The sequence below is a fragment of the Chaetodon trifascialis genome, chromosome 19 (genome assembly GCF_039877785.1).
Source record: "Chaetodon trifascialis isolate fChaTrf1 chromosome 19, fChaTrf1.hap1, whole genome shotgun sequence".
Classification (NCBI taxonomy): domain Eukaryota; kingdom Metazoa; phylum Chordata; class Actinopteri; order Chaetodontiformes; family Chaetodontidae; genus Chaetodon; species Chaetodon trifascialis.
Window position 1 is genome coordinate 10,691,140 of NC_092074.1, and position 20,910 is coordinate 10,712,049.

A 20,910-nucleotide genomic window follows, 5' to 3' on the forward strand; every position below is an offset into this window, starting at 1 on the left:
TCAAACAAACAAGAGGTGTTATACTCCATCTTGCACTCCTTTGCATTGTTAAGTTCATTCATAGTCCCTGTTAAGTTTGAACAAAAACATATTTTAACCTTCATGAAGATAATACAGAGTTGTTGTATTAGACTGCATTAATTTTAACATAGTCTACCTGATCAACTATGAACTAAGTATCTATTGTCTAAAAATATTGTCCTGTGAGTGGCTTATGGCACTTTTAGCCACAGGGTGGCAGTGTTGCCACAAGAAACTATGGCTTTTTTTTGGGTAAAAATGTCAGAATTGCTGGGTGAACTGAAGGTGTGTAAATATACACGTCATGTAGGTGCGAAGCTATTCAAAAAGCAGCATCAATGACAAAAGTAACATCTGCACACTGACTCCAAGACACAACATGTTTCAAAAAGAAAACATTTGATCCAAGTCAGATTTTTATCAGTTCAGAACACACATATTTACACTAACAGGCTGAAAGGCTCTGTGATTACAGGTGTGGTCAACCATCCACCCAGAAACCTTCACCTTGCAGGGAATTAAATGGAGGGAAGCTGAAGAGAGCAACAGGATCACTGAGACAGACGAAAATATGCATAGTATAATGTTTACATTACATAATGTGTTCTGTAACATTAGAAGGACTCTGACAAGAACACACTGCTCCTACAGAATAATGTGACTCATTGGTCACAGAGAAAAGAGCTTTTGTTTGAAGAATCCTTCAAAATCTTGAAATTCAGAATCCAGTTGTAGACATGATTTTGAGAAATACCTCAACACCATACATTACATATATGTTTTGCAGAATATGTACAGAACCCACAGCTTTTACATTTTTCTGATATTGAAAATGATAAATGATATTTTGAGGTTTGTGGTGTAAAAACTCCAGTCAGTACTTTTTAGCTATGGCTTACCTGCTGTCACAGCGTGTAGCCTGAATATTTACACCTGTTCAGTCACTAGATGGAGACATTACACCATCTGGATTACAGCCATGGTTGAGTCTGTTGACCAGTCGCTCTCAGGACTGGAACAACACCTGGTCTACAACTATGTCATGGAAAAACATGATGTTGACAATAAAATGCCTCTGGGTATCCCTGACTAAACAAGCCTAACTGTAAACAAAATTTCCATAGTTCCATAAGATTTCTTGATGGTTTAGGATTTAGCAATAAGGATGACACAGACATCCAGTTTACATGAGGTCATATATGAATGTAGACAAGGGCAGCAACTTTTTATTTTTATTATTGATTTATCGATTGATTATTTGGTCAATGAAATGTCAGGGGGGAAAAAAGTTGAAAATGGCCATTATAATTTCACAAAGCCAAGTTGACATATTAAATCTGACAAACACATCTAGTTTACTACCATATACTGGCAGAGACTTAACATTTGAGAGTCTGGAATAAGCACATTTTAGACTTTATACCTTGCAAAATTATTTAAATGGTTTATTGCTTTGCACTGTAGATCCCCTGAATTTTCTGTAGCTGGACTAATCAGCAAATCTAATATGGACTCTAAGTCAGCACCTGGAAACACACCTGTATGTAAAGGCTTTTAAGAAAAAGTCTCATGTTGGGAATCCTACGATGCAGGAAACAGACAATGATAAACCATGGCTACTCAAAGATTTACAGATGGAAAGCATGTAAACATAAAGGTTTCCGTTAAGAGCAAAGTTTATAACTTTCACTACAACGTCCATGAAGCACTGGACCAACAAAGGATGGCGCGTGCGCATTAGCTGTTCGAGTAAAGCGATGACATCACGAGCCCCGACCAACCAGTCTGTGGATCATCTCTGTGCCGTCTGCGCTGAATGTGTGTGTGTGTGTGTGTTTTTCTGTTGCTGTACTTCTCTGCTTACCTGGTGAACTTGTGGACACAGGAAACAAGAGGAATGTCCGTAGTGACGAGGTAAGAACTCTGTCGTTGGAACAAAAGCCAGAGAACGCCTGAAACAATACCCGCGCGAGTCGCCTCACCGGGCGGTTTGGTTGCGTTGTTGGTGGTGACCTCCATACCGGTGTGGCCAGTCAATACAGCAGCCATCATTAACGTGAGCCGTGGCGACTTTATGGAAGCTGCTGGTGTCTTTTGTTGAGTTTTCCGAGCCTCCTGATAGAGCTTCAGCGGCCTGAAGCCGGTCTAGACAGGAGTCAACAGGCTGGAGTCGGATGACATTTGCATCTTTTTGCAAATAGTTTTTTTGTTTTGCCTGCTCTGTGTGTTGTTCCGCTGACCTGTCCACGCAAAACCAACGGGTTCCACCTCAGATGAAGACCGAACGAGGCAAACGACTGTCCCCAAAGGGCACCTCCAGGGTCCCTGAGAGGGCTCCTGCAGATAAAGTGCGGAAAAAGTTGAAAAGTAGTTTAATTAACTAGATGTCACGTCTGTTTTTGTATCTTTGTGTGGTCTTCACACTGAGATAGCATTACTTCGTAACGCTCGAAGATGGACAGAGCACTGCTGTTAACGTGTATGAATGGATGTCGGCTTAATGCTGGATGCAGGAGTCTGAGATGTAACTTTGGCTAATAAATAGTAGTTTGCCCCGGTTTATGTAGTGTAGTCAGACCGTAGTGTTGCAAATAGATGTATTGGTTGATGTATATATTGCCTTAAGACATAAAAACAGACATTTTTGACAGTTGATTTATTGAAAAGCTGTGACCAGGATGTGGGACATTTAAACTCGAGTAAGCGAATATTGTTCAATTATATCTGGCTGATTTATGAGTGGGGCTGTAATCTGAAGGCACACAGGCCCACTGATGCTTGATAACCTCCATATTGCTTTCACAGTCTTGGTTTAGACTTGCATACACATGTGATGGATAACAAGGACTTTGCACCTAAAACATAATGTTTTATCTATGTCTTTATTGATATTCAGGGTTGATCATTTCTTTACATGCCCCATTACCACGCTGTTCACTTTTGATTGATTAATTGAGTTCATGAAGAGCTGCATGGCCCTCATAAAGGGCCCTAGCTGCCACATTACCCTTGATAAAAGGACTGGCCTGTGGAGCCGGCCAGACATATGATAACTTCACCTGCTCTGAGTTAATATTCGGTTGTATCGCTTTGCTGGGAGTGATACACTTGTGGAAGCCATGAAGTTACAGGTCAAGTCAGAGAGCACAACACAGGGATTATCACAGCATAATCATTCTAGTGGTAGGCTTTATTCCGAGTTAGACGCTTATCAGGAAAGGCTTGCATTCCCAAGAATTAAAATGCTCTAAATCATTGAGGGGCCTGTACGTGCTTGTAATGGGCCGCTGCCTTGTGAGAGGACTTACTGCTGTGGTGTGAGCTGCAGACATGTTTTCACTGTAAACACGGGAGAAGTCTTACATGATGTACCATGCTGTTATTTTGTCCACAGTGGTAATGCTCAGACAGGGAGTTGGCTTGTTATAGATCAGCCTGGACAGGCCCTGACATTTGAATTGCGTGGCTTGTTTTTCTGAATAAGTGCACATTGCAGATGATTAGTCTTTGTCGTAACTGCAATTCCCAAGTGGTTTGCGTTTTTTATAAACCTCACCTTTATCTATCTGTAGGTCCATATTCTTGACTGATATTGAGTTATCACAAGTATTGGCAGGTTTGCAGTTGGTGGCCTTTAATTGGTGTAACACATTAAATACATCGCTTCACTTAGTCCCAAATAACTCCAAGTCTTTCATCCTTATTGGCCGCTCCAAGCAAGTATTATAGCAGAGCAAATACACGTTCATCAGAATCCAAGCAACGGCTGGTTTGACCGGGTTTGTGCAAGTAGTGGCTCACTTGACTGCAGTTATTCCTTACTAGCTAGGCTCCTTACATGCTTGCCAGTAACTCATTTGACAAGTTTGGTCTGCGAGACTAACTTATCAGAGTTAACATGAATGCATCAGTTTTGGACAAATTTGTGCTGAGGTGTTCATGATTTTAATGCTTCATAAACTCGGGAGTGATTTAGAGTGTGCTTGGAGAGGACGGGCTCTTCACAGGCAGGTGTCTCGTCAATGTGTTTTTGAGAGAGAGACAGTGAGTGGGAATGAATGCGTTATGCATTGCTCCTACCTCAAGGAGCTTTACATCTACAGTACTTATTTATTTTGTAATAAGGTTTTAATGGTGGATCGTCACAACAGTCCATCATAGGTTGGGAGTTTGTCTATCCAGCAGTTAGCCCTAAGGCGTTGCATGTACCTTGACAAGCTTGTCGCTCTGTGTTTGTCCGTGTATTGGTTGCTGTTAGGAGCTATGCCAGCTATGTTAGGAGCTATCATTGTTTCCTCAACACAAGCACAGCCTTCGGCGACAGCAGCTTCCGTCTTGTGTTGTTGGCACTAGTCGTTTGTTGATGTTCCTCGTCAATTCCCCTCACACGAACACTCTCGCTTCCGCTGATGGAAACATAATTTGGTGAAACCGACTGCAGCATTGTGACTCAGTTTCAGTTTCAGTCGGCAGTGGGGAAGATCTGGAGATCACAGCGGTCAGTTTTATCTGTTGGGATTGAAGATGCTCTGTCTTAACATTTTGTCAGTGGTGACCATTCAAAGGTCTTCCATTCAGATCTCCACAGAGTAAAGCAATCACATCAAAGTTGTGAGTCCACAAACAGTGGTAGTGTGTTGTACCTGGTGCTCTTCCGCCTGTCAGCACACAATCGCATCTAAACCTCTCTTGGGGAACTCTGTTAATGAACCTAGTGTTATGTTTCACAGGGGCGGAGGGGCAGCCTTCCCCTTTCCTTGGCTCACATTAACCACTACAGAGTGAAAGAGTAAACGACAGCATCAACAACAGGGGGGAGGTATAGACTAATTATTTTTTCAATGGTGGGTGTCATTTAGGAGTGGCTGTAACACAGCTGAGCCCTGAAGACCACCATATGTCAGCATGCTTTCTGGATGTTGTGGTGGCCTTAATGTACAGAGGCAGGAGTTGAACCACAGCCCTGTGATTACTGTTTTCCCAGTGAGAATAATGAAAATGTACATCCTTATAGAAGAAGCCAGTTGTCATGTCAGCTTTCTTTTTAACATGCTGGGCTATATTAAAGATATAAATGATACTGCTGTCATGTTAAATCATCACTGTGCATTTCACATGCATTAGACATGTGTTGATCCCTATAATTACCTGTTATTTAGCCCATGTACATACTTAGTGAAATATGTATGACTCGTCCGGCACTGTCAGTAAAAGAATGCTGATATGAGAATGCAGTAAGTCCAGTTAGTCCATCGTGACTTGACGCGGCTTAAAGATTGACTCTTGCTCTTTGTGTCACATCTTAAGTCCCCTTCCACACAAGGGGTTGGACGATATGACAAAATACCGTGAGAAAATGTACATTTGTCTACTGTCAGTGAATTTTCATTTGCATAACTTATGTACTGTGGTCTCTGCACCTTTAAATGTGCTTGGGTATATTAGGGCGTGGTAGGTGTGCACGTGTTTTATTGCAATGTTGGACAAACAGTTTCTCTTCTTTCTCTCTGGGAGACTATATCTCACTAATACATTTACGTGACAGAGGATTATATCACCATGCACACGTCACATTTATGCTCCATCTAACAGTTATTTTTAATTTGATGAACCTGCTGATTCTTCTCTCCATGAATCATTTGGTTGACAGATTGTCAGAAAAGAATGAAAATTAAGTTGAGAAGCTGATAATGTTGAAAGAATTACTAAACCAGAAATAGTTGCTGATTATTTATCCATGGATTGACTGATTGTTTCACCTGTATTTGATACACATTAATGAGCTTCAAGAGCAGAATGTTGTGTATTGTTCTCTGCTTTAGGCCAGTTCACTGATGTTTGCATCGATGAAGTGACCTCAAAAGTCCTTGGAGTTGTTTTGGGGAAAGGTTCCTCCAGGTCAGCTTCCTGCTGCTCCTGCTGGTGTCAGATCTTCATGTTTTCAGATCAGGCTCTCTCTGTGCGATGTGTAGTGGATCCTGTGGGATAAACTGTGGACCAGCAGCACTCCGCTGGCCCGCCACAACAATAGGCCTGTATGAGTGTTTGAATGTGCCATTCTTTGTACGGTGTGCTTCACTTGGGCCAGACAATGGCTTCATTTAGCATCCCTTCGCTGTTGAGGCCTGCTCCGTCACCATGGCACCCCTGCCATGCCACACCCTGCCCCCCAGTCTGGCCTGGCTTTGCACTTGTCCTCGCTGTTGGGACAGCTGGGCTTAGGCAGCCATTGTTGGCCACACCCAAGACCCAACCTCACATTTTGAGGATTGTTGCTTTGTGGACCAGCTGCAGACCCCTCAGCTTGTTTCAGTTTGCATTTCTGAGTATCGCACACCAAAAGCTTCTCTAACCCCTAACGTTGAGCTTGATGGAAAGCTGCTGAACATCATTTACTGGAGAGGAAAGCAAAAACAAAACCACAGTACCACCTCAGCTAAACAGTTTTTCTGAGAGAAAAAATAAGTGATAGATCCTGATGTGGCAATTTTTCTGTTGTAACAGACATCATTTTCGACAAGAATACATACTGTATATTGCATGAACTCTGCTTACAGCCTTGCACAGAAAGTAGTATTTTTTATGTTATGGCACAACTACATTTTGAAACCACCATGCTTTCAGTGAAAGCACAAAAGTGTATCCTGAACATTTACGTTGAGATGAGTGTAGATACCCACCCGATGATTGCACACTGCTTGTTCCCTCCCAAGCCCCCTGACTCTTGACCCTTCAGATTGTTCAGGGGTGAAAGAGCAGTGCACCCTGTTTCAAGCTCAACCACTCAGTGGTGGCAGATTTTTAATTAATGGGCTTTAGGTTGACGGCCTTCAGGCCTTCTGGTGAGTAATGGATCCTTCCTGGTAAGTCAATCACTCTTTGCCCTGTTTTTACTAGCAGTAAAAAGGCATCGCAGCTGCTTAGATGATGTGAACGGAGTCTAGTACAAAAACTGATGGGAAAATCACTCACACTGCAGTTGTCATGTTTTATTTGTTGTCATTATACATTCTAATGACTAAGATTCTCAAATCTGAAGAGCCCCGTGTCACTGTCAAGACTGTAGTGTCAGTCCTGACATGCTTGCAGAAGTTGGCACATTGGCCTCCATCCACTGAAAACAGTGTAATTATTAGGTGTGTTGAGCTTTTCCAAAGTCCAGCCCAGTCACTGGTGTTGCAGCACAGACTCATCTCCACAGAGCACGCTCCCTCCAGAGAAACAAGCCTTGATCTGCAGTCTTATGGTGCTATAACTAGAACTGGGTGACCTCTGAAATTATATTTTGGGAGGATCTGAACTTCTTGCAGTTGTACCTTCGAGAGCACAGAACAAGCTGTGCTACTTTTGGTGCCTGCTGAGATAGTTTCCTTTATGAAACAAACTGATCGACCAGACCACTTCAAAGCATATTATGGTATTTCTAATGGATAGTAAGTAATCTAACCCCAGAGTAATTCAAATATTAGCTTTTAATGTGAGGTCATGATAATGTGATCACTCATTCACACACACACACGTGTTTTTAGATGTGAGATAAGCAGGACATCAACTGAGCTCTGTTTTTATATCTCATATTCTATTAATTATCAGTTTTATTTTGTATATTGTACAAGAGTAAATCTATTCCAAGAAAATCTCTATTTGGAGATATATGAACCCACATTGCAGAATAAGTGATAACTTCTCTAAATGTACATTAACAGAGGGCAGAGTAATCAGTGTTTTTGCACATACTGAGCTGTAAACTGAAGGGTTTTCACTCAAAGCTGAAAAGATTTAGTCCTGTATTTGCTCCCAGCTCAACGCTGTTGTACATACACTATATACTAATAAACATTTCAGTTTTGGGAAATGGTCTTTCCTGGTTTAGTGCTTGTTATGTGGAGTGACATAATTGTCTCAGGCTGTTACAGTATGTCACATGACAGATGCTATATTTATACTGGGTTGCTTGGTTTTGTTTCTGACTGAAGTCTTTTAATCGCTAAATTTTTGTCAGGCTATGCAGCTTTTTAATTAATAGCCTTGCTGTGCTTTTCCTGCTTTTAAGAGTGGCATTCAGATGCAGTTAACAAAGTTAGAAACTGACTGTTCCCTCGCCAGACTGAGAGAATTGAGGCAAATCTCAGATTATCATGACAATGAGCACCAAAATTAATTACTTGTGAGCCTCAGCAGCAAGATGTGGAAAAAGTGTAGCCATGCTGCAGCTCAAACAAAGGACGCATGTGGGTCCTGTCCTGTGTGTGTGCGTGTGTTCAAGTGTGGGGGAGTCCCATAACCGAGATGCTGGTGTGGGAGGATGGAAGGGGGGTTTTATGAGCCAAGTGGGATTCATGTTTCAACCCTTGCTCGCCTCTATTCCCTTTGTCTATAGGTCTCATTATTAATGTTAATTCCCAAAAGCAAGAATTTTATATGAGTTTGCAGATTTGGTGGGTCTGTGAGCTCACTATCTTATTTTCTTTTTTATTGTTGCAGGAGAGCTTCCAGCTGGTTGGACGCCAGCATTTTGTCAGACAGAGATTTTGCGTAGTCATCACTTCAGGCTGCTGCTTGTAGTTATGGTACAGCTCAGTCACTGAAAGCTGACGTGTGTTCAACACATCAAAGCCGTCCTCATTATGCTCGCCTCCGGTACTTAGCCCGTATAACAGCATTTGAACAGTTAAATGCCAGAGTTCAGGCCATTTCCTATATGTCTTATCAAATCAGGGCGCGTTAACAAAGAGGATTAACCGCAAAAGATGAAAAAGGTGACTGCTGCAGCATCTGTGAGTTTCTGAGGGTGAAGACTCCTTCATCTGATTTGACGCTTTCATGCGACCAAAACATAAAGCTTGTTTTGATGTCTGTGCCTGACAAAGCTCAACTACAACCTCACAAATCACAATTCTCTCATTTCAAGCCTTAAGGGTACATGTTAATGCTTTGAAATGCTCAGTGGGCCATTTCAGGAATTACATGTGCATTTGCAGCATGTGCCGTGCATCCCATTTGATTCATTTCCTCGATTGGAACAGGTCAGATGCCAACATGTTTCCTCCTCAGACACAAACCAAAGCATGTGCAGCAGGCCTTGAACAGCCGACAGGTATCAGATTCAGTAGCAGACTGTGCCAGAGCACGGCATGCTTTATCCTGCTCTTTAAAATGCCGCCCCACCCTCCAGAAAGCACACTCAAGTTCTGACAAGTTGACAGGCGAAAGAGCGAAGGTTGAAAAATTATGTTTAGGCTATATTTCTTATCTTTGTTTCATTCATAAATTGATGCAATGTTATCAATTCAAAAGCTCACAACAAGAAAGGATTAAGAGGTTTAATTCTTTGGGCCTGGTCATGCATGGAGTTAACCTGCCTTGATTTGAGATCATCCTTTGCATAGCATATGGAAATAAATGCTTGATTTGGTAGATCTGTTTTCTCTCTCTGTCATTTGTATACCTCCTAGCTGAGATGCCATTGGTATTTTTACCATGGTAATGTAATTTACTGTTAACTGAGTTGGCGCCTCTGGAGTCGGTAATGTCAGTCATGCACATTCTTATTGAATTTGTAGAATTTGAGATTGTTTTAAAAAGAGCACCTTTGTTTTTGTCATTTTTGTTGCAAAGCACGTTGTGATTTCTTACAAATAACAGTCACGAAAAGCCCAAAGCACTGAATTGCAGCCTTGTTACAGGCTGAACCTGCTGTCTTCAGCCTTTCCTCGTGCAGCATATTGACAGGTAGGAAATGTTCTTTGTTTGTCTTAAAGATAGCCACAGTAGTCACCGTCTTCCCTCCAGGAACAGAAGGTGTCCTGGTGTCCTCGGGCAGGGTTTGAGGCTGCTGCAACAACGAGCAGGTTCCCACAGTATAGCATATCTGTGCAATAACATTACTGTAGAGAAGCCGTCAAAACAGCCATGCAGTCAGACGAAACCAGCTGCGTCAACAGCTAAATGTTCCTCAGGAGTGATTGTATTACAGCCTTTAGTGGCGACCATTGTCCGCATCCATATTTCTTTCTTCTCTCACAGTTATGTAACTTGTTATACTTAAACCAGTGTTAGGATTTTGAGGTGATCCATTAGAAGAACAGGTTCGACTTTCCCTGCTCTAAACCTTAAATTATGGTGTAGTTTGGGGTTGTTTTGTGCACTGCTACCCTGCACACAGTTTGTGTGTGTTTGTGTCGTTTGTGTCGTTGATAGCTGAGACACCACAGGGCAGGGGCTGTCAGGTCAGTCCTGTTAAACAGCAGGTGTCCTTGTTAACATCCCCGAACATCCTTTTTCTGCTGTTTGTGTTTTGGTTTCATTTCTCACTGCGCCGCCCAGCAGATTTTATATTCTGCTTCAGTATAACTTTAATATTTTTTTCTGGCTGATCTGGTCTCAGGTTGTTTTGCTCCGCTCAGATTATGACACACTCTGAGATAAGCAGCTTGTAACTCGGTCACCCAGCCGTGCAAGATGGCCGCGCACTGTCTGTGGGCTTGGTCTCACCTTAGGCTTTGCCTCTGTGTCAGTCAGTCAGTCATGCGTCTGGCTGGCCATGAACCACTCTCACATCCGTGTTGACAGTCAAAGATGAGACCGAGACCTCAGACCTTTTCTCATGGATTTAGTCTGGTGAACTAATTCTCAGAGTATCCATGTGTGACATTAGCTAATAGCCGCACTGCACTTTGAAGCTGTCTTCGCCCTCAGAACAGCCTGCATACTGATTGGATTATGCTGGATTAACGTTTCTCTGTTTGATATGTTTGTCTGTTTATATGCTAACTGTAATACTCAGTGCCCCTCTTTCTTATCTCTGTGCTCGAAACATTAACCACTACTTTCTCCATGCTACGGGCCTGGCCTACATCTGGAGGGATCAACAAGTTAAGCCACAGCCTTTTAACCCTCAAATTCTGTCAATCCGTTACAAGCACGTTCACTGCAGCTGCAGCCTTATGCTTCATAATGTTTTTGCAGCAGTGCCGTCCACTTCTTCGAGGAAGATCTTTCCTCCTTGTTGCTCTAAATTCTCTGTTGTTTTTTTTTTGCTGAGAATAAAGAAGTCTTTTTAAAAATATTGTAGGGTTGAAGAAGAAGATAGAAATTCAGAGTTCGGAGAAAAAGGTTGGTTGGTGGACCTTGAGTTAAGATTTGTGGAAGGACAAGCCTGAATTTTCACTTTTTGGAAAGTTGAAGTGCTTCATCATGTTAGCTTTTTTTAATTTTGTTGCTGTTTTTTCTCACAAACACTGCGACGTTTCACCTCTGTCTAAACTGTAAAGTGTTGTATCCTTACTTGGACTTCCTTTTCATGTTTGCGTCATGCTTGCTGCGTTTTACAGATTAGTGGATGCAGAAAGTCGCGTGGGCCTTCTGGTGTGGACCTTTCTATTCCAGGGGGTAATTACAAGCCTTCCAGAGGGTGGGTAGAAACCAACAGGACCCTTTCTAATCCTGGCATTTAATTTGTGATCGTTACGATCTCCTGCAAGGGAAGGGCTGCATGAGTGGAATTTATGGATATGGCCCCACCCTGAATGAAACATATGTACGGTGTAGCCTTGTTTCCTTCCACCACATGACACGAGCCATAATATAATGTTCCCCCTTCACACATTCCTTCACAGCAGTCAGAGAGACTGTCTTTTTTATGTAGGAGCTGTCAGTCTTCATTCTGCTGAAATTATATTTATCATTATTATACAGCAGAATTTTCTCTTCTTTGTCACAAACTCTGAGGTGCTTCACTCGAGGACTCTCTGCGTATACTTCTTTCCCACTGTTTCTATCAGTCCCTGTGCGTGTTGCTATTGACACAACCCATGTTTCACACTGTACGCAGAATGGTTAACATTTCACCAAAGCCCTTTTATTTCCTGTATGACCAGAGAAACTCCATCAACAAGCCTGTAATACAGCTGGACTTTCCGGGGTCATACAGTCTGCAGCCAGTCAGACTTCCATGCCTCTTTGTATCACTGTTAATGTGCTGCGAACTGATTTGCAAGCTTCAGCAGCTTTAAACACAGAACATCATTCTTGTCTGTCAAATATGGTGTCCCAAAGGCAATGTGTGGAGAACTGTTGTGTCTATGCTTGGGATTAATGGCATTGTGCATTTATGTGCCGTTTGTATTGCTGACCTGCTTCCTTGGCCAGCACATGACAAAATCATACAGTGGGTGCCACATGGCCGAATGCTTGCAACCGTCACTGGTTTGATTCCAGACAGAGGCCATTGTTGGATGTCATATACCTGTCTCTCCCCGTTTCCTGTCTGCCTCTTCACCTGTCAATAACAAATGGTTACCCTTTTCCGTCTGATTTTCAGCAGGCAAAAATTAGATTTGTCTGCTCATACATGCTTAATAACTAAGAGCAAAGTGCAGTAAAGAGACAAAAGGTTCACACAGTGTTTTTGGGCCTTCAGTTTCTGTTTGAGTTGTTAGTAGCAGAGTATGTTTAGCAGGTTAGCTACTTCCTACCTTCAAATGTGATGTTGCAAATCATTGACCCAGAGCTGGAATGAAGAGCATGTCATGTGTTTTGTCACTGAAGCTTTATTGTGCCTGATGTAAATGTTCATTTTCTTACTGTTCTGATCAGTATTTTATCAAGAGGATCCATGATAGTTAAAGCTCCCTTATCCAAAGCATCCACTGGTGGTGACATTGTCCTCATTCATACCAGACAGAAACAGGGAGGTTAGAAAAACCTAAATCTCTAGTTCGTGAAGTTCTCTGGCTTTAGTGTTAGAGACATAGAGACTTTGATTACTGTGAGTTCTTGAAAACTTGGACAGACAAAACTCCCAATGATGATGTCACTGTATGTACCTGGTGGCCTTGAGTTCACCAAAACATCAATCCTGGTTTTTATTGACATGGATGATCCGTCCCACCAGAACAGAAGCCCCGCATGAGAACCGGGACCTGTCTGTTATTCCAGCTGCATGACATTCTTTTTAGAGGCAGCTACCCAGGACTGCACAGCTTCCACTGTTATCTATTCATGACTGCACTGGCGCGGCTCGCCACTGATGTCTGTAACACCAGCCCTGCAGAGATAAACTGTTTCACATAAGCCCAGTTTCTTAGATCAGATCACAGCGGAGTCTCAAAAAATGGGCATTTCAGATCTAAGCAGAAAGTTGCAATGCTTGAGAAGATTGTATTATGTCAGCTAGCAGGACATGTGACTTGGAAGTGGTCCAGAAATCTTAAAGCCGCAGGCAACTTTACACGTTGGCATTTCCAAATGGCAGCGAGAGGCAGCTGTTTGAATACTCTCAAAAATTATGTAGAAGGACCATATTGAACCTCCATACTCATGTTAAAGGAACTGATTGTTTTGTGCTGCTTTATGGTTAAGGGAAAAAATAAGGCGGCATTTTTAATACTGGAAGTTGCTGAGTGCTCACTCACAGCTGTTGAGGAAAAAGTTTGAATTTCTCTTTTAAGTTTGATTTGCGACTTCCTTTTGGCAGAGAAGTGTCCGAGTCCAGACTTTTCTTGGCGAGCAGTGGAAATCCACAGTCTCGGTTACAGGGCATATGATACTCTGCTGTGTTCCTGCCACTTTTCCTGATGCATACGCTGATTGGACAAAGCTGGGTTAAATAACAAAGTCTACAACGAAAGCACTATGACGTCTCGTTACTGCCTGTAATGCCTGACTCACTTCTGAAGAACAGGAAGTTAATGACTGATTGATGACAATTATTTTGTCAACACCTGCATGGAAACCTGAAGGGCCTGAATCAGGTGCATGACCTCTGTTCTTGCATGAGAACACGTCTGATTTTTCTCAGCTCTTGATGGACAAAGCAGTAATTGGGTTAGATGCAGTAGCCCCAAGAATTACCTCAGTGTTGAATCAACACCCTTCTCATGCTGTTTTGTTTTTTTGTCTGTGACACTTATCCATTATCAAAGGACTTGAATATCTGCCAACACAGAGCCTGATTGGATACTCGTATAGTCGTTATCTAAAGGTAAAAAGCAGTATTCGCAGTATTCTCATTGATGATATCAAGTATCAGTGTATTTGAAAATATTAGTTTAGTTTGGCTTTCTCATTCAGTTTTCGTGTTTCATTGAATGCACACTGTATTCAAAACGATGTGTGTAGATCCTGGAATGAAATGATCATTTTTGCTGCTTTTTTGAGCTTCATCGCTCAAAATTGCTCAAAATTTAAGGGAAAAGGAAGAACAGAAAGTCTGTCGATGTCTAAATGAACCACAGAGTTTTATTGCAGTAGTGGTATAATGGGGTCTTGTGCTTTTGTTTTTGTGCCTTCACTTATTCACTTAAGCTACTTGGAAAACAGTGAACTGAAGGACTGAAATAGTTATATTATTATATTACTGGTTTGCATGTGAAATCTTGCAGCAAAAAGCCAAATTACTGTGATGCTGTGTACATTTCTTTCAAGTGAAAAACTTTTTTGATGAGCATCCTCCACAGAAAACCAAATTCCTTACACATTTCCATTACTGCGGTGTTCATTCAGTCCAAAAAATATCACTGTGTTGCAATGCAGGAATGTTTATGGATGCTGGATGTTGTGAGTCAGTAATTAGCTGAGATACAGGAGCGATGCTTGTGCTGTAAATCATGTGGGAGTGCCTGGGATTGTTTAGATTGAAACCCTTTGGATATTTTGGCAGTTTTCTCAACATTGCCAGACTGTTTGGATGGGATGTGTGCAGCGTTTTCAGTTTCTGGGGCTGAATGTGTTTTTATTACACACAGGAGTTTAAGGTGGAGGGTGGCAAGTAAAACTCTTCTGTTTTCTCTCTGAATTCATGTTTTTGACATTACTTTAGTTCTTCCGAAACCCATCTCACACCCACATATACACCAGGCAGGTTTTACACCTTTGCTTTGTTTCCCTTCCTGCAGCTCTCCAAACAAACCCTAAACAACTTGTCCAAAGCCATTGTAGGGGGGAGGGGAGGGGGTGAGCTGGGCGGCGGCCATGGCTCGGCTGCATCCTATTAGGATTGGGAGTGTTGAAAAGGGGTGTGGCCTGGAGCCAGTAACATCTGTGCTTGTCCCCTCTGCCCCCACAGCATTCTGCAGAGAGAGGAGGTTAGGGAGGGAGTGGATACGCCGAGGAGAAGTTCTCGCCGGCCAGCTGGCTGTTCGCAGGCTCTTCAACAGCAGTTCACGCTCTATGGCGAGTTTATCCCTTGTCTGCCCCCCGTGCCATCACAGAAAAGCAGTCTCTTTCTAACTGGGATTTTCCTCTTAGCTGATTTTGACAGCCTTTCGGATTCCAATCTCAAGCAGACGACTTTGAACCTGCGTGGATCACATACCTTGCGCAGAAAAATGCTAGCTGCATGCCGTGTGCGAGCGGTGTTTTTTTCTGTCAACAGTGCAGAAAGCAGGATACTGCAGTGAATTGAGGATATAAAGGGAATGCCCAGAGCACAACAGAAGAGAGCTCACTCCTGGACAGGGTAAGACGAGCTCAATGAATCTGCCTATTCTACCCTGTAATCAAATGAGTGCAAGGAAAAGGATGCAGGAGCCGGCTATCTGCTGATTGGAATGTGTGTGTATAGGCTGCATGTGACCGGTAGATAGTCTGAGGCTATCATCTTCTGTGTGTGCGTGTGTGTGTGTGTGTGTGTGTGCATGAGGGGAGTTGGGGCTGCTGGTTTGCTTTATCACTCCTCAGGATGCAGGCTGGATTCCTCTCACCAAGACGTAGGTGCATGTGTCATGTCTGTCTAATTAGGAGGTGTCAGTGCGGAAAACAGTGTTGCCGTAGTAACTGGAGGGGGGGTGGGGGGAGGATGACAGGGTGCTCAGACGGGGCCCTGGGGCTGATTTTGCAGTGAGAGAGTTGTCCTGCGTATACGGGGAATGCCCCGTAATGACAAGGCTGGTCTGTATAGGGTGAGGTGGTGGTAGAAATATGTGCACACACACACACACACACACACACACACACATACACACATATACACACACACAGAGGCTACAGGCGACTACCTCCCACTAGCTTCTCTCTGTGGTTTGGCGAATGCAGCCCGTTATCAGTGTCAAGTGAGTGTGAGAGAGAGCGGATGGCATACTTTTTTCCATGATGGGGGTGGAGTGCAGATAATCAAGTCAATGAAAAGGAAAGTCACCTTGAGCATAGAGGGGTCTGCTCATTCACCTCTCCCATTTCCTGTCGCTGCCCATCCTTCTCAGGTTCCAGACCTCAGCTCCTCTCGAGAGGCTAAGTATGCGCTACATTGCATATAAAGACTACACTGACTGATGCATTACAAAGGACTGACAGCTCATCTTTGTAGGATTTCATGGTGCCTCTGAGTGATGGCAAGCTAGATTCCCCTGTAATCCTTGATGGGTTTTGTTATTTGTTTTTGTGCACTGAATTAGAGAGACAATCCTATTTTCTCCCCTATAAACATCCAGAGCAGATTAAAAAGGAGGGTAATGTGCGGTGGAAGGGGCTTACATTAAATCACCCACCCACCCAGCTTGCACCCGTCACCCACTGCTCTGGTTTCCATAGCAACTGAGGAAGAGGTAGGGATTTTTAAAGGACAGGCTGCAGCTCAGGGTATCCTAGAAGAGATTACAACGCTGTCCACACCCCATTATTGATGATCTGAGAGGTTATCTGTTATACTGCTCAGGAATGAATCTGGGACTCATATTGGCCTGTGTCCAGCTGTGATGCACATGATAATATTTACTGTTCCAGCCACATAGACTGTTGGTGCTTTATGATGTTCTCAGTCGTTCAGAGTCGACATTTTGCAAAGGTTTATTTTTTTCTGTTTTTTCTTGATACCCAGACGTTTCTCTTATTTCCCAGTTTTCTGTCATTCACTAATTTACGGTGATGCTGATCTTCTAATAATCAAATCTTAAGTGGAGAGAGATGCACAGATTCGATGATGGTACTGATTCTCTTGTTATGCTGATGGTCTTATTGATCGTCTACCTCAGTTGTCTCCATCCTTTTTGTCACATGTATCGACTCTATCAGATAAGCTAAAGCACCGCTTCATCAAACCACTCATCATGTTTCAGATGTGTTCATTTGGATTCATTTTTAAACAGGATTTTATTAATATATAAACGTGGAAATTATTTTTTAATGCTAATTAATTTTCACTTTTTTGGTTGATTTGGTCAAGTTTGCATCCATACTATTACGGCTCGGAGTAGCAGAAGCTGGACGTTTCAGCTATTTATCCATGACTTTTAATGTCAGCCCTCTTTTATCTACAGCATTTTAACAATTTATCTTGCTGTGTGCTATTCATTTTGATTTAACGTCTTATTAATTATTTTCTTATGACACTAGCTTGATAAGCAGCTTGATTAACAGCTAAATGTTAGTTGAAAACTTAATTTACTTAAAAAGCATTGTATTTACCACTTTCATGTGTGGTATAGCAACCATGCTGCTGAAATAAAGCTCACATGGTCACATGCAACGTAAAACTCCGGAAGAAGCAAGCGGACCAAGTCCAGTTGCACTTCAACCCTCCTTGGATAACCATGACCTGGCTGACTGAGAATCTTTACAGACATTGCTTTTCATGAGCTGTTTCAGCTTCTCTGCTCGCTTGCTCACTTGCTAACTTGTTTTCACACACTCTCAATCATAACACTTGGTGTGAAGGATGTCACAGCTGGCTCCATATGTGGACACATTTGTAAAAATCACACTTCTTTTTCCAAGTGAATTCCTGTCACATGCAAATGTACCTCCTAGGGTATAAGTGCCCATAATTGAGAATTGCTGCTCTAGTTTAATCTGCATTAGCCTAACATATACAAACACTCTTGGTAGGATTTTCTCTTTCTGATTACCAGAGAGTGCTGTCATAGTTATAATCTGATAGATATAACACGGTTCAGGCCATTCTTTCATGCTGAATGGAAGTTTCTTGATTCCCCAGTCTTGATGATAACACATTTCCCCACTATCTGCTCACTGAATGTTCTTTCGTTTATTAGATTAAAGACATTACAGTAGACTTGTTAGGAGCTGCACATGCAGAACATCCAAAACGCAGTGGATACAAGTCAGAATTACAGATTCATATCGCAGGCTATAACAGGCTTGTAATTTATAACCCAAACTTAACCTGCATGACAGCTACGGATCATAAAAGTTAAGCTGCTGTTACCAAATAGGCAAGTTGTTTGCAATGTCAACATCTGTGCTATGTCTTAAACATTGCCTTTTTTGTGCTGATTTTTCACAATTATGAAGCAACTTGATGAGGGCTGCTTGTGTTTTATGAGCTAAGTTTAAAACTCTTCTTTTTTTTTCATTGTTGTGACACACAGCCAACAGCCCGAACCCGGATGACCAAGATGAAATTCTGAAAGGGTTTTGTCACATGTTTGAGTAGTTTCCTTCTTTGCCCCGAGTCTAACCTCCACTTGAAGGGTTGACCTGAGGAAGAATGCTAACATGTTAAGAGTGGGGGGTTGGAGAGGCTGTCTGTAGAACAAGTTTGACAACCTTGCCTGCAGAAAGAGCAGCAGCCTTTAACCTGCTTTTTAATCTCTGTCCTCCCTACATTTCAGCCGCACACTCCCCAATCCTAAATGTAAATTTTTTTAGCTTTGTGCTATTATTCATTTTTGTAAGAAAAGGGGAATACCACTGAATTACTTTTTAAGGCGTGGAGGAGTCCAGTGTGTTTTAGATAACGTTCAGTCTCAAAAATGAGTTATTTCTTCATCTAATCTGTGACCATAGGTAATTAGATCATCATGAACTCTCCTCACAAATTCATTTGGGTGGTCACACAGATGTTCAAAGCATCCAGTATCTTAATGGATTAGAGGTATTGTTTCTAGTTTTGTGCAAAACTGGCTACTGTAATACATCGCTCATTAAAGTTAAAACAAACATATGCTGGGTCTGCCAGTAAATGGACCATTTCTTTAGGAAAAAGAAAGTAGTAAAAAGCTAGAGTGGACCGCAAATTGGATTCAGCAGTGACTGAATCTTTCCCAGGCAGCAAAACAATGTATCCGACAAACATGTCTTTATCAGCACTGCATTCATGGAGTAATGCTGTGGCCTTAGCCAGAGGAACAAACACAGCAAGTTAGTCAGCGAGCACTCGTCACAGCCTTTGTGTTTCATTCCTGTTTGGTGATCATTTTTGACCAAATTATCAACCTTGACTGTCGAAAACAGGTGTGGCTTGAGATACAGAAGCTGGTCTTGAACTAATCTGATTTATCACAGACCGACTGTGACAATGTCTCCCAAGGAAACGTGTGAAGACCACGAGTTGGTGTAATGGGCAAGGATGTTGAAAGCAATTGGATTACCTCTATGTGACATGGCTAATAGAGTTCCCTTTGCTTTCAGTTACAGCAGGCAGTGCAGTGCGTGTGTGTGTGCGCGTGTGTGTGCGTGCTGGTAACATGGTGCAGAATGGTAGTTAGCTTTATTGTGTGCCATTAAATGTTATGTTGATACCGGCCTAAGTTTCAAAACAGTTCGCCGACATCATTTTAGATTTTTACTGCATCCATTTTAATAGAAAACTACCGCATTGTTACTCAGTATTTGAACACAATGCAGGGTGCAATTATAGCTCGAAACATTTTCATAGCAGTAGTAACATTTGTCATAATAGCCCCTGGAAATTGGGCTCAGCACCAAAATGCAGTGTTTATGAGGAGCAAGCAGACTAGGGCTGCAACTAGCAATTGTTTTTCCAGTTATTTGATTAATTGTGTGAAAAGAGAAAATTGCCCATCACCGTTTTCCACAGTTCAAGGAGATGCTTGATCAGTGCCACCAACCTGTCAGAAACAAGTCAGAATGATAAATAGACAAAATCTGCAGATCCTTGAATTTAAGAAGCTGGAATCAGATCTTTCTTGATAAATGTCTAAATGATTAATGAATTCTTAGCAGCACTATATAGTAACTTCAGACTTGATGAAGATGTTTCGGTAGTTCTCCTTTGATCATGTTATATATAGTTTGTTTAATTGCACAACCAATATTAATAGTGGTTTAGAAAGAATGCAGTGGAAGCAGTGCAGCAGTGCTCTGTTGGGCCAAATTAACACATATATCAGTGTGCACGCTGGCATGTGTCGTCATAAAAACTGGAAAAACTACCACACCAAAAGACATTACATCACATTACTTTCCATCATATGCAATGTTTTGCAGTCAGAGCTCACAGCAACTTTGTGACAAACCCACTGTTGCTTCTTCAAAGTCCTCCAAGATGTGAACTTTTTTGAACCTACAGCCATGTAGACATGCATAAAATGCATCAGCTGGTGGGAGAAATGCTTCCCTTGTCTGTTTCTGTGCTGTTATCCCTCTCTCTGCTCTCTCTCTGTGTCCCTGTATGTTAATCCTGTAATCTGAGAACCACTTCAGCACAACTCCCTCAGCCATGTGACATTAATGCTCGAGAGGCAATGCCTTTTGTCATATCTTGACACACAATCCTGTAACGTAAATGCACACGAGCACACAGAGCTGAACAGTTAGTTGCTACTGTTAACGCTGCTGCTCTCACACAAAGAACAATTTTAATGGCTGCCTGTTGTCTGACTGGTGGTTGTTGGGAAGTGAATGATTTTAATCTCTTCTTAACCTGCCAGTCAGTATTTATATCGCGGCCCAGTTATTTTCTGATGTGTGTCCAAGTCTGCATGTGTTTACTCATCATGTACTTAGGGGGCCATTAAGTGACTGGCAGAATGAACGGTATGCTATCCAGCTGTGCAAGACAACTGGGCACCACTGTGCCATTTGTACCATAGTGAAACCGGAGAAAATTAGACAATGAGAAACCCCATGGTTGACATAAAAATAATTGCCAAGTAGCTTTAGCCAGTTTTAAGGAATAACATGGGTTGA

General features: G+C 42.2%; 1 protein-coding gene across 3 annotated transcripts in view; it reads left to right on the forward strand.

Moving 5' to 3' along the window:
• The first annotated feature begins 1,821 nt into the window (after window positions 1-1,821).
• Window positions 1,822-20,910, forward strand: part of LOC139347824 (disheveled-associated activator of morphogenesis 1-like) — a 44,956-nt gene continuing 25,867 nt past the window's right edge. Inside the window, exon 1 of one of the 3 annotated variants that reach the window (XM_070987633.1) lies at window positions 1,822-1,935. The gene's annotated coding sequence lies outside the window, so the exon portion shown is untranslated. Of the gene's footprint in view, window positions 1,936-15,084; window positions 15,482-20,910 lie in introns of those variants that run through there. The other 2 variants (XM_070987634.1, XM_070987632.1) reach the window with 2 other exon arrangements.